This window comes from Bison bison, unplaced genomic scaffold (assembly GCF_000754665.1).
Source record: "Bison bison bison isolate TAMUID 2011002044 unplaced genomic scaffold, Bison_UMD1.0 scf7180017864479, whole genome shotgun sequence".
Taxonomy (NCBI): Eukaryota; Metazoa; Chordata; class Mammalia; order Artiodactyla; family Bovidae; genus Bison; species Bison bison.
In genome coordinates this window covers 3,325,543-3,340,716 of record NW_011495039.1, presented here as the reverse complement: position 1 = coordinate 3,340,716, position 15,174 = coordinate 3,325,543, and the positions used below count along the sequence as shown (strand labels likewise).

At 37.1% G+C, this 15,174-nt stretch overlaps 1 long non-coding RNA gene across 1 annotated transcript in view; it reads right to left on the bottom strand.

Annotated features, from left to right (window-relative positions):
- Positions 1–4,990: 4,990 nt before the first annotated feature.
- The window catches only part of LOC105004517, a 13,464-nt gene continuing 3,280 nt past the window's right edge, over positions 4,991–15,174 (bottom strand). The window contains exons 2-3 of the long non-coding RNA XR_827226.1: positions 11,176–11,231; positions 4,991–5,661 (exon numbers count right to left, since the gene is read on the bottom strand). This is a non-coding gene — a long non-coding RNA (uncharacterized LOC105004517). The remainder of the gene's footprint in view (positions 5,662–11,175; positions 11,232–15,174) is intronic.

The window sequence follows — 15,174 nt, the reverse complement described above, 5'->3', positions numbered from 1 at the left end:
TGATATATACATAATTATCTGTACATGATAATATATTTTCTCCCCATATGCAATGTGCCATCTCTTTATAATGCATCTCTTAATACACAGTATATCTTCTTTACATACATACAAATGTATGAGTCATTAAAGTGCTATTGAAAAAAATGGAATATTAATAATTATAGCCAAACAGATTCATGACGTTATTTTCTAAAAACTTGGAAAACAACTGTGATCAAATAGCATGATATACAATGGAGAATATGCTTTCTAATATTAAGATTGTTTATCTTTTGAGAGGTAAGATAAGTAATTTTCTTATCTTTATTGTTGTCTTATGCTGTTTCTTTCATGTGCTTATATATTTGCACATATATAGTATATGTGTATCATAATTAACATATATTTGTATATAGTAGAGTAACAAAAACATTATTCTTAAAAAGTAATAGATCAATGAATAAAATAATTCTTAAATGTTACATATTACTCCATTAATGTTTATGTAGCTTATTTTTAGATACAGATTTTAATAGACTCAATGGATATTATGTGGCATTTATAATGGGATAACAAGGGATTAAAGTATTTGCGTATATCATGTGGTCATCGTATTTGGTGGGTCATATGACCAAAATCACTAAGTTAAAATATTTCTCGTGAAATATGCTCAGTATCTAATTCTATTTTCCATAATTCTCCCGTTCTACCTTGGACTTTTCCAAAGAATTGAAATTGGAAATATAAATTGGAATCTAGCTAAAATAATTTATTGCTTAAAATGGTATACTGACTTTCTTTTGAGAGTCTAATGCTGAATTATGCAATATATGAACACTGAATGGCTTAAAACAATAAGCAGTTATTCGCCCGTGAACATGTAGTTCATTGATTTAACCTGGACTTAGCTGGTCAGTTCTGTTCATTCCGGCTGGACTTATTCTCAGATCTAGTAATCAACCAGCTATAAACTGATGTAGGTTAGCTGTGGTAAGCTGGTGCAGCTGGCTCTCACCATTCGCCCTTAAATGTCTAGGCTGAGCATATTCTCTCAGTGCGGACAGAGATGCAAGGGCACAATGGAAAGCTTCCAAATACTTTGCAAAGCCCTGCTTTTAAAATACTTGCCAATATTCCATCGACCAAAGCAAGTCTTATGCCTAAATCCGTAGTAATAGTGGGAGAGTTCTGTTTGGTTTTAGGTCAAAAAACATGAACACTAGGTGGGGAGCAGAATAAGGTCAGTAATGGAAATAGTCTACCACATGTGATATGAACACATTGGAAACTGCTGTAGGGATTATAATCATCTGTGGAACATGTTAACCCAGACATACACCTCTCCCTCAGAATTCTCACTCAAAGTGTATATGTGTTCAAAAAGCCATACAGATGATTGGAATATATACACCTGATTGGGGATCACTAGCTTAACAAAATTAATACCAAGAGATATGGTGTGGCAATTTGGTTGGTCTAAGAAGAATGTACTTATATTTTTGGAACAGTCAAGCAGTTTATCTGGTTCAGAGCATCCACAGAAACTTTAGAAGTAAGCCATTTATTCAAAGGAAAATTTCATTCTAGGGCTTGTGATTTATCCCTTGTGCTTACTTTTTAAAACATAAAAATCAAGAATAATAAATATCTAACTTCAGTAAAATGTTCCTCCTAGATTCCCTGTTTCATGTTTTCACTTGGTTTTTCTACTTATTTCGTTTTATAATCCAGTTTTTTCCTTTATCCAGACTTCCCAAAGTATCTGCCTTCATTCTCAGACTTGCTCTGATTCAGTGGACTTTTCTAATAATAGCTTAGTAGTAAACTCTGACTAAAGTCTATGCCACAAAATAACTCTGCCTTTAGTATTTTAGTGCCATTTGAATTACTAATACCAGAATGTTATTTTCCAGTTCCATCATAAAATGTTATTGTAGTAAAATATCAAAGGTCAGGTTAAAAATACTGAAATAAGAAAATATATATGAAAATTGACTCATGAATACACATAAATATGTACAAGAACTCTACAAGATTTTAACATAGGAAAAAAACAGACTATTTTCTCTTTAAATTTTTCCATTTTTTAATCTGCTTCATTGACTGGCTTTAAAATAATCTCTCATCTAGAAACTTCAATTCTTATGAAAAAATAAGGTTATTTTTGATGTTCAAGAATTTTGTTGGTATACCCCTCTTTTTGTCTATTTTCATTTTGTTGTTCTTGCCTTGGTGTTTTATCTGTGAAACATTGCCAGACCAGTGTCATGAGCTTTTATGTCTGTGTACTCATATAGAAGCTTTGGAGTCTGGGGAATTAAGTCTTTAATCAATTTTAAGTTGATTTTTGTTTATGATGTAAGATTAAGGCCCAATCCACTTTTAAGTATGTGGATATCAATTTTTCTAAAAAGCTAATCTTTCCTCATTGTGCGTTTTTAGCACCCTTGTCAAAGATCGATTGACCATATGATACATGGATTTATTTCTGGGTTTTCTATATGTTGTTCCATTGATGTGAATGCCTTTCCTTATGTTAATACCATACTTCTTTAATTACTGTATCTTTGCAGTACATCTTGTAATAAGTAAATGTGATGCCTTCAACTTTGTTCTTCCTTCTCCAAATTTTTTGGTTATTTGGATATTTTGTGTTTCCAAATGTAGTTTAGATTGTTTTTTCTACTATAAAAAATACCATTGAGATTTTGATAAGGATTGCTTTGAATCTATAGATCACTTTGGATAGTATGGACTTTCAAATTGCCAACGTCTGCTGGATCATGGAAAAAGCAAGAGAGTTCCAGAAAAACATCTATTTCTGCTTTATTGACTATGCCAAAGCCTTTGACTGTGTGGATCACAATAAACTGTGGAAAATTCTGAAAGAGATGGAAATACCAGACCACCTGCCCTGCCTCTTGAGAAACCTATATGCAGTCAGGAAGCAACAGTTAGAACTGGACATGGAACAACAGACTGGTTCCAAATAGGAAAAGGAGTACATCAAGGCTGTATATTGTCACCCTGCTTATTTAACTTATATGAAGAGTCCATCATGAGAAATGCTGGGCTGGAAGAAGCACAAGCTGGAATCAAGATTGCTGGGAGAAATATCAATAACCTCAGATATGCAGATGACACCAGCCTTATGGCAGAAAGTGAAGAGGAACTAAAAAGCCTCTTGACGAAAGTGAAAGAGGAGAGTGAAAAAGTTTGCTTAAAACTCAACATTCAGAAAATGAAGATCATGGCATCTGGTCCCATCACTTCCTGGAAAATAGATGGGGAAACAGTGTCAGACTTTATTTTTCTGGGCTCCAAAATCACTGCAGATGGTGATTGCAGCCATGAAATTAAAAGATGCTTACTCCTTGGAAGGAAAGTTATGACCAACCTAGATAGCATATTCAAAAGCAGAGACATTACTTTGCCTACAAAGGTCCGTCTAATCAAGGCTATGGTTTTTCCTGTGGTCATGTATGGATGTGAGAGTTGGACTGTGAAGAAAGCTGAGCGCCGAAAAATTGATGCTTTTGAACTGTGGTGTTGGAGAAGACTCTTGAGAGTCCCTTGGACTGCAAGGAGATCCAACCAGTCCATTCTGAAGGAGATCAGCCCTGGGATTTCTTTGGAGGGAATGATGCTGAAGCTGAAACTCCAGTACTTTAGCCACCTTATGTGAAGAGTTGACTCACTGGAAAAGACTCTGATGCTGGGAGGGATTGGGGGCAGGAGGAGAAGGGGACGACAGAGGATGAGATGGCTGGATGGCATCACTGATTCGATGGACGTGAGTCTGAGTGAACTCCGGGAGTTGGTGATGGACAGGGAGGCCAGGTGTGCTGCAATTCATGGGGTCACAGAGTCGGACACAACTGAGCGACTGAACTGAACTGAACAATATTATGTCTTTCAGTCAAACTAAAACTCTTCAGAGAAAAAGAAACAATGAGTAGATGGAAACAACTACCAATAGCATTAAAAATGAACTGAGGACATGAATAAACATTTCTCCAAAGAAGCCATACAGATGGTCAACAGGTTTTTGAAAAGGCATTAAACATCATTAACCATTAGAGAAATACAAATTATAGCTACAATGAGGTATCACTTCATCCCTGTTAGGATGGATATTAAAAGGAAAAGATGAGTATTGTCCAGGATGTGGAGAAATTGCAACCCTTGTAAACTTTTGGATGAAATGCAAAAATGGTGATGCCACTTTGGGAAATAGTATGGGGATCCTCAATAGATGAAAAACAAAACTGCCTCATGATTTAGCAATCCCACTTCTGGGTATTTATTTAAATAATTGAAATTAGGGTCTCGAAGAGATAGTAGCATTTCCATATTGCAATACTAGTCACAGTAGCCAGATATGGAAACCAACCTGAATATCCGTCAGTGGATATGTGATATAAAAATACAATGGACTATTACTCAGCCTTAAAAAATAAGAAAATTGTGCAATATGCGAAAACATGGATGAATTGTAAAAACATTATACTAAGTGAAATAAGCCAGCCACAGGAGGATATATATGGCATGAATTCACTTATATGAGATATCCAGAATAGTTAAACTAATACAAGTAGGGAGCAGAATAGTGGTTGCCAGGGCTAGGAGAGAAGGGGAAATGGGGAGCTTCTAAGCAATGGGTGTGAAGTTTCAGTAATGCATGCTGAATACATTCTAGAGATCTGCTGTATGTTATCATGCCTAGAATTAACAGTTCTGCAGTATACACTTAAAGATCTGTTAGGAGGGTATAACTCATAGTAATTTCTATAGTTACTACACGAGTAAAGGACTTCCCTGGTGGCTCAGATGGTAAAGAACTTGCCTGCAATGCAGGAGACTGGGTTCTATTCCTGAGTGGGGAAGATCCCCTGGAAGAGGGTATGGCAACCCAGACCAATATTCTTGCCTGGAAAATCCCAGGGACAGAGGAGCCTAGAGGGCTGCAGTCTACAGGGTTGCACAAAGTCAGACGTGACTGAAGCAACTTAGCATTCATGCCACAGTAAAACACAAATAAAATTAATATTATTGGATAAATTAGAATTAAATGTCATAGTTGAAGAAGCTACTTAAACAGATGATCTACCTATTGAAAAGCTGAGGCCTGGTTTCAGAAAACTGGACCAAAGAAAGTCTAAAGTGCTTGAGGCATGTTTCCTGGCACCATATTGCATCACCTTTTCTGAGTCTGAAGCCAAAACTCATAGCTTAAAGAGTAGGATGTTGATTGTCAATGTGTTACTAATCAAAAGCTAAGCCCTAAGATTTCCAAACCAGACATATTTGCAAAACCATTGAAATTTCTTATTTTTTTCCCAGTATCAGCTATTCATCTCACACTCCTGAAAAGCAATGCATGACTTCATTCATTATGATCTGTGCTTTGGTTTGAACAATTCAGGAATATTCATCAAGATTTACCATTAATCAGTTAAAGATGTTCATAAACAAAGCCAATGAATAATTCATATAAAATTGAGTACATGTGCTGTTATGATGAATAATCATGAACTTATCTGGAATTTGTTAATGACTTATGAATATTTATCTCTCGATGGTTCTCCTGTGCAATTCACAATACCATGAAACAGCTTGCTTTCAGATTTCACTGTGTACTTCTGCTGAAGATACCATTGGGACCATTAAGTATCTCTCCTAAAGGATTATAAGACAATAAAAATTGTCAATGTGATGTCATCTGCAAGACTTACTAAACACACAAAAAATATTAATTTTTTTCCATAGTCTCAGTCCAGATTTTTCTCAGATAATATTGTCTTTCACCATATGATCTTCTTATATGACAAGAAGATTGCTATGTGAGGCTCCCTTAAATAGTCAGATGTGAAAAATGTGAAAAAATAAGTCAAATTGAAAACCAAATGCTGGAAATAACATCTCCCTGAAGCAGCCACTAATCTCATGCCAGGTGCAGAATGCAATGCTCTTCTGTGACTGTCTTCTTAGTGTGCCCTCTGGCCGCTTGCAAATTGGAAATTTGACAAAAACTTTGTATTCACTATTTATATGACATGAGATACTTCAGCCTAGGATTGTCATCAGCTGGCCCTTCTCAGGATGAGGAGAGTTAACAAGCAACGTTTTTGGAACACTTAAGGGGTTCCAAGTGCTTGGCAATCATTTACCAGTTAATCTTTGTTTGAGGGAGGTCAATTTTCACATGAATTTTCTGCCTGAATTTTTATATGAAGTATTTCACACAGATGTGAAATAATCTCTAAAAAGGCCACAGGGCAGCAAATCTAGGGTAAAAGAAATAATCAGATACAGACCGGGAGCAAATTGAGGAACAAGAAAATTATACCTTTGGTCGACCATGTGGATGTTCTTTCTACCAGCTACTCTTACTCTAAACACAGTCAGCAAGTCAATTCAGTCACTAGTTGTGTCCGACTCTTTGTGACCCTGTGGACTGCAGCACTCCAGGCCTCCCTGCCCATCACCAACTCCCAGAGTTTACTCAAACTCATGTCCATTGAGTCGGTGATGCCATCCAGCCATCTCATCCTCTGTCATCCCCTTTTCCTCCTGCCTTCAGTCTTTCCCAGCATCAGGGTCTTTTCGGATGAATCAGTTCTTTACATCAGGTGGCCAAAGTACTGGAGTTTCAGCTTCAGCATCAGTGCTTCCAATGAATATTCAGGACTGATCTCCTTTAGGATGGACTGGTTGGATCTCCTTACAGTCCAAGGGACTCTCAAGAGTCTTCTCCAACACCATAGTTCAAAAGCATCAGTTTTTCTGCGCTCAGCTTTCTTTGTAGTCCAACTCTCACATCCGTACATGACCACTGGAAAAACCATAGCCTTGACTTGACAGACCTTTGTTGGCACTACTTTAAAGTCTCTACTTTTTAATATGCTATCTAGGTTGATCATAACTTTTCTTCCAAGGAGTAAGCATCTTTTAATTTCATGGCTGCAGTCACCAGCCAGATGCAGTCACAAGATGCAGTCACCATCTGCAGTGATTTTTGAGCCCCCCAAAATAAAGTCTGACACTGTTTCCACTGTTTCCTCATCTATTTCCAATGAAGTGATGGGATCAGATGCCAGGATCTTAGTTTTCTGAATGTTGAGCTTTAAGCCAACTTTTTCACTCTCCTCTTTCACTTTCATCAAGAGGCTCTTTAGTTCTTCTTCCCTTTCTGCCATAAAGGTGGTGTCAACTAAAAAAGATGTACAACTTGAGAGTTGCAAGTTAAGTTTTATTTGGGGCAAAATGAGAACTGCAGCCCGGGAGGCAGTGTCTCAGATAGCTCTGAGAGACTGCTCCAAAGCGGCAGTAGGGGAAAGTCAATATCTAACATTTTGGTGAAGGGGGGAGTTCGATACCATGAAGCACTCAATTTACAAAAGGTTTTTTGTTAGTCATGAGGGTCTGATGTCACCATGAAGGGATTTAGTGCTTCTCTAGATATGAGGAGATGCAAGGATTGAGATCATAAAATCTGTTCCTAAAAACACCCAGCTATATTAATCCTGTCCCACCAGATTCCCAGGGAGCACAGAGTACCTCACTCCACCGTGAACTCCCTCAGGGACTGTTGAAGGACAACAGCCATAGCAGCATGGAATTCAGTCTCCATAGAGACAAATGTCAAATGCATTTGTTATTCAGTCACTGTCAGTGCTCTTGGTAAGTGCCAATTTGTAGTTGACAGTGGTGTCATCTGCATATCTGAAGTTATTGATATTTCTCCCGGCAGTCTTAATTCCAACTTGTGCTTCATCCAGCCCAGCGTTTCTCATGATGTAGTCTGCATATAAGTTAAATAAGTAGGGTGACAATATACAGCCTTGACCAGTCTGTTGTTCCATGTCCAGGTCTAACTATTGCTTACTGACCTGCATACAGGTTTCTCAAGAGGCAGATCAGGTGGTCTGGTATTCCCATCTCTTTCAGAATTTTCCACAGTTTATTGTGATCCACACAGTCAAAGGCTTTGGCATAGTCAATAAAGCAGAAATAGATGTTTTTCTGGAACTCTCTTGCTTTTTCCATGATCCAGTGGATGTTGGTAATTTGATCTCTGGTTCCTCTGCCTTTTCTAAAACCAGCTTGAACATCTGGAAGTTCATAGTTCAGATATTGCTGAAACCTGGCTTGGAGAATTTTGAGCATTACTTTACTAGTGTGTGAGATGAGTGCAATTGTGTGGTATTTTGAGCATTCTTTGGCATTGCTTTTCTTTGGGATTGGAATGAAAAGTGACCTTTTCCAGTCCTGTGGCCACTGCTGAGTTTTCCAAATTTGCTGGCATATTGAGTGAAGCACTTTCACAGCATCCTCTTTTAGGATTTGAAATAGCTCAACTAGAATTCCATCACCTCCACTAGCTTTGTTCTTAGTGATGCTCCCTCAGGCCACTTGATTTCACATTCCAGGATGTCTGGCTCTAGGTGAGTGATCACACCATCATGATTATTTGGGTCGTGAAGATCTTTTTTGTATAGTTTTTCTGTGTATTCTTGCCACCTCTTCTTAATATCTTCTGCTTCTGTTAGGTCCGTACCATTTCTGTCTTTTATTGAACCCATCTTTGCATGAAATGTTCCCTTAATATCTCTAATTTTCTTGAAGAGATCTCTATTCTTTCCCATTCTGTTGTTTTCCTCTATTTCTTTGCATTGATTGCTGAGGAAGGCTTTCTTATCTCTCCTTGCTATTCTTTGGAACTCTGCATTCAAATGGGTATATCTTTCCTTTTCTCCTTTGCTTTTTTGCTTTCTTTCTTTTCACAGCTATTTATAAGGCCTGCTCAGACAGCCATTGTGCTTTTTTGCATTTCTTTTCCATGGGGATGGTCTTGATCCCTGTCTCCTGTACAATGTCACGAACCTCCGTCCATAGTTCCTCAGGCACTCTATCAGATCTAGTCCCTTAAATCTATTTCTCACTTCCACTGTATAATCGTAAGGGATTTGATTTAGATCATACCTGAATGGTCTAGTGGTTTTCCCTACTTTCTTCAATTTAAGTCTGAATTTGGCATTAAGGAGTTCATGATCTGAGCCACAGCCAGCTCCTGGTCTTATTTTTGCTGACTGTATAGAGCTTTTCCACCTTTGACTGCAAAGAATCTGATTTCAGTGTTGACCATCTGGTGATATCAATGTGTAGATCCTTCTCTTGTTTTGTTGGAAGACGATGTTTGCTATGATCTAAATAGAGGCAGGAGTCAATTTATTCTTTGCTGCAGTCCTAAGAAGTTGGTGTTAGGGTTGTGTCTATTATACAGATGATTAAACTAAGGCACACAATGGGTAGATCTGTTGTTCAGTACCTGGCTAGTAAGTGGCAGAGCTGGAATTCAAATCCATTCAGCAGGGCTCCAGGCTGGTCTGGTGTGTGCTTAATTGCTCAGTCGTGTCTGACTCTTTGCGACCCTTTGGACTATAGCCTGGCTTCTCTGTCCATGAGAATCTCCAGACAAGAACACTGGAGTGAATTGCTATTTCCTTCCCCAGGGGATCTTCTGGACATAGGGATCAAACCCACGTCTCCTGTGTCTCTTACATTGCAGGCGAATATTTACCCACTGAGCCATTGGCTGGTAATCATTCTGATATGCTATCTCCACCACCTGTGAGATGTCTGCTGCCCCATTTTGTGTCTGGCCAGTCAAGATTGTCCCACCGTATTTTGTCCACCCCAGCAATTAACTGTATATACATTTCTGCTAAGTTTTATCTAAGAAGCTTGTTTTATGTCCAGTTACTCTCTTGTCTCTGCTGCTGCTGCTGCTGCTAAGTCACTTTAGTCGTGTCCGACTCTGTGCGACCCCAGATGGCAGCCCACCAGGCTCCCCCGTCCCTGGGATTCTCCAGGCAAGAACACTGGAGTGGTTTGCCATTGCCTTCTCCGACTCTCTTGTCTCTGGTAGGGAGCTATTCAGTTATCCCTAGTATGCAACTGTTTTTGTTCTCTGAAACTGTTTTGAAAGAAAAAGTTTTGAAAATGCTTTTACAATGCCATATAAGTGGGTTGATACTGTCCCTTTTAAAAGATTAGCTAGTCAGGAGAAAGTGTGGAATTTTACATCATTTTTTCTAGAAAATCCTAAAATGTGTCTTGGAAAAAGGGGATGCTTTTGCAGTTAAGCCAGGGAGGGGATCATTACTAACTGGATGTGCATATAATAGTAATGAGTGCAGGATTGAACCAGCAGCGATCGCATGATCTTTGACTTTTTTCCCATGATGCTAGGACATTTTCTTAAGTGCAGGTGTGGTATTTCTGGGTATAGTTAGGCAAACTACTTTGAGACTAGAAATCCTGTTGATGTCACACACTGGGTGGTTAAATTCTTCAGTTTTTAGTGAAAGTTAATGGTTGCCATGAGGTCAGTCTGTATTCAAAATAATTATTCTATTTAGAGAAAGGAAAAAATCTTTGAACTATTTTACTTTCCTTTGAGTTCAGGACTATTTCACACAGTTTTAAGTGTTTATCTCTGGACCAAGCTTTTAGATTATGTATATACATTTTTAAAGCAGTTCTCCCCATCTCATCAAAAGGATAGTAATATTTGTTAATAACCAGGAATTATAGTTATTGGTTAATTTACAAATTTTATTGGTATAATGGGAATGATATCTGACATCTATAAAAGAGTTGTGAATATGCAATGGTAAATATTATAACATAATAAATTATGAAATCTGTAAGAGACCAAATTGAAAAAAACTAGGTTCTTAGAAACATTTCTAAAATTACCTAAATTGTCGATGTTCATAGAACCTTTTTATTTTATGTTTAAGATTTTCTTCCTAGGAAAAAATTTCTAAGGGCCAGTAGTCTTCTAAATGTCTATAAAATTTTATGAAAATTATTCTATTCACCTTTTTCATAAATGTTGTATACAGTTGTCTTCAAATAAAATAGTCTGATTCAACAACCAGAAAACATAGCTTTATTATTAGAATTAATAGCAATTTTATATAGACTGATTTCATATTCAGGATTTTTCAAAATTTTTCTCTCTTTCAGTTTGTTAACACTGTATAGGTCTTAGATATTACTAATACAGATTATTCTTTTGTAGATCTACTGTAAAGATACTGTTTTCTCATTTATACCTATTACTTTAAAATCATAATTGCTATTTTAGCAAAATAAAATCTGTTTTTAAAATAAAAGTCTTACCTGTATTAGCTCATATACTGTCTATTATGTCTCTTGTGTAGTTACTTTTATTATACCTATATTAAAAAGGAAAAAAATTGAGACAGATTTAGTCACTCAAAGTTGCAGTTAATATTTGGTCAAGTTCAGTTTATACATAGGCCTTTTAAATATAGAACATGCATTCTTAAGCAATACTTTGTTTGGGTTTTATTTATTTCATTTTATATTACTTTTCTGCAGCTTTACTGAATCATGATTGACAAATTCTGTTCTGTTTCTAAATCTCTAATAGTAGTACCCAGCTAGTGATAACAATGCCCCCCTTTTTTCCATCACCCATTATCACTTCCCTTTGCCCTCCATCATCCTTTTCAAAAATTGTCTCCACATTTCTAACTAATGTAGTTTACAGAACCATGTCTATTTTTCATTGTTAAACTTTACTTATGGACTTACATTATAGAAGAGGATTTACCTTGTAGAGTTCTTCCCTTTGGGACTCCACTTCTATAGCCATTCTCCTAAAATACTAATATCCAACTTCCTGGTTAAATCAGATTTCAGTGTTTACATTTTTATGGTTTTGCAAATATTGCTCTCAGTTGAGTCATTGTCAGAACTTTCACACTTCATTTCTATACTAAAGACACTAACACTTCATTTCTTGTATGAGTTTTTCTTTATCTTGGAGTTACCTCACTCACTTCATTTTTTTTTGCTATATACTTAACACTAACTCAGCACCCAAATGCTTTCAAAGTACTGTAAAATTATTTTCAATATGATCTAATACTTAATATACATCTATAAGTTTTACTATTTTTCCCTTGATATGTCCTTCCTGGATCTCTCTGTTTCCGTTGCTCCCATCTGACCTGTTTATTCACAAAACCCACTGCACATATGGCTTTGAATATTACCATGTTTTCATCATCCTGAGAATTTTCTTCCTCTGACTTCTCTATTGGATCTCATGTGTTCCATTTGGGTATTTACCTCCTAATTTAGGTGGAGTATTTTCTAAGAGATCAGGAGTAAAGCATTTAAAGACCTCATATGTGTAATCATGACTTGACTTTAAATTGTAGGCTGGAATTATTTCATTGACTTTTAATTTTCTAGGTTGATCTTCTAGAAATACCCTGAATACCTGTAGGTTTAAATACCCTGCAAATTTTATATGTAACCTTTTTCCTTCTCTGGAAAAAAGATCTGAATATAGGTCTGAAGTATCATTATGATCTTGCCTGGCTTACTGTTTTTCTTTCTATGGAGTAATCAGACAGTCCTTATATATAATCTGAAAACCCATAGGATTCAGGTCCAAGAAATCACCCTCCCTGTATCTTTCTTTGTTATCTCTTTCTGGAACTATTAATTGCTGGTTAAAATTTTTGATTATCAAATATTTATCTTCATCAGCGTTATCAAATGTTTCTATAAAGGGCTAAATATTAATATCTTAGACTTTGGAAGGCCATAGAGTCTCTGGCACAAGTACTCCAACTCTGCCTGTAAAAGCAGTCATAGATGACACCTAAAGGAATGGGCATGGTTATGTTCTAAGAAAACTTTATTTACAAATACAGTCAGTAAGCTGATTTGGCCTGCAGAGAATTGTTTACCAACCCTGATCTTGATCCACTTTACTGAAATCATCAATTTAATTTTTATAATTTTCCAAATCATTGCTTGGATTTTCTAGATGAAATCATTCAGGTATAGATTTGCATAAACAAAACAGCACAAAAACATAGATTCTTTCTTTTCATTGCTACATTATTCTTTGAAAAAAATTTTTTTTGACCAGATGTTTCAAATGAAGGAGTTAATACTATTGACAGCAATATTCTAATGTTAATGTGAAAGATTCTAGTATCATACTAGCTCTTAGTTATAGAGGATTCCTTAATTTTCCAAGTTATTTTTTTTAACTTTAAGTACAATTTAATTGAATTAAATTGATTGAATTGCCTATGCCCCAACCAGTAATGCTGAAGAAGCTAAAGTTGAACGGTTCTATGAAGACCTACAAGACCTTTTAGAACTAACACCCCCAAAAGATATCCTTTTCATTATAGGGGACTGGAATGCAAAAGTAGGAGGAAATTAAGAAATACCTGGGGTAACAGGCAAATTTGGCCTTGGAATATGGAATGAAGCAAGGCAAAGGCTAATAGCGTTTTGCCAAGAGAACACACTAGTCATAGCAAACACCCTCTTCCAACAACACAAGAGAAGACTCTACACATGGACATCACCAGATGGTAAACACCGAAATCAGGTTGATTATATTCTTTGCAGCCAGAGATGGAGAAGCTCTATACAGTCAGCAAAAAGAAGACCGGGAGCTGACTGTGGCTCAGATCATGAACTCCTTATTGCCAAATTCAGACTTAAATTGAAGAAAGTAGGGAAAACCACTAGAGCATTCAGGTATGACCTCAGTCAAATCCCTTATGATTATACAGTGGAAGTGAGAAATAGATTTAAGGGACTAGATCTGATACACAGAGTGCCTGAGGAACTATAGAGGGAGGTTTGTGACATTGTACAGGAGACAGGGATCAAGACCATCCCCATGGCAAAGAAATGCAAAAAAGCACAATGACTGGGGAGGCCTTACAAATAGCTGTGAAAAGAAGGGAAGCAAAAAGCAAAGGAGAAAAGGAAAGATATACCCATTTGAATGCAGAGTTCCAAAGAATAGCAAGGAGAGATAAGAAAGCCTTCCTCAGTGATCAATGCAAAGAAACAGAGAAAAACAACAGAATGGGAAAAACTAGAGATCTCTTCAAGAAAATTAGAGATAGCAAGGGAACATTTCATGCAAAGATGGGCTCAATAAAGGACAGAAATGGTATGGACCTAACAGAAGCAGAAGATATTAAGAAGAGGAGGCAAGAATACACAGAAGAACTGTACAAAAAAGATCTTCATGACCAAGATAATCACGATGGTGTGATCACTCACCTAGAGCCAGACATTCTGGAATGTGAAGTCAAGTGGACCTTAGAAAGCATCACTACGAACAAAGCTAGTGGACGTGATGGGATTACAGTTGAGCTATTTCATTTGAACTATTTCATTCCTAAAAGATGATGCTGTGAAAGTGCTGCACTCAATATGCTAGCACATTTGGAAAACTCAGCAGTGGCCACAGGACTGGAAAAGGTCCATTTTCATTCCAATCCCAAAGAAAGGCAATGCCAAAGAATGCTCAAACTACTACATAATTGCACTCATCTCACACGCTAGTAAAGTAATGCTCAAAATTCTCCAAGCCAGGCTTCAGCAATACGTGAACTGTGAACTTCCCAATGTTCAAGCTGGTTTTAGAAAAGGCAGAGGAACCAGAGATCAAATTGCCAACATCTGCTGGATCATGGAAAAAACAAGAGAGTTCCAGAAAAACATCTATTTCTGCTTTATTGACTATGCCAAAGCCTTTGACTGTGTGGATCACAATAAACTGTGGAAAATTCTGAAAGAGATGGGAATACCAGACCCCCTGACCTGCCTCTTGAGAAACCTATATGCAGGTTAGGAAGCAACAATTAGAACTGGACATGGAACAACAGACTGGTTCCAAATAGGAAAAGGAGTACGTCAAGGCTGTATCTTGTCACCCTGCTTATTTAACTTATATGAAGAGTCCATCATGAGAAATGCTGGGCTGAAGAAGCACAAGCTGGAATCAAGATTGCCAGGAGAAATATCAATAACGTCAGATATGCAGATGACACCACCCTTATGGCAGAAAGTGAAAAGGAACTCAAAAGCCTCTTGATGAAAGTGAAAGAAGAGAGTGAAAAAGTTGGCTTAAAGCTCAACATTCAGAAAATGAAGATCATGGCATCTGGTCCCATCATTTCATGGGAAATAGATGGGGAAACAGTGGAAACAGTGTCAGACTTTATTTTTTTGGACTCCAAAATCACTGCAGATGGTGATTGCAGCCATGAAATTAAAAGACGCTTACTCCTTGGAAGGAAAGTTATGACCAACCTAAGATGG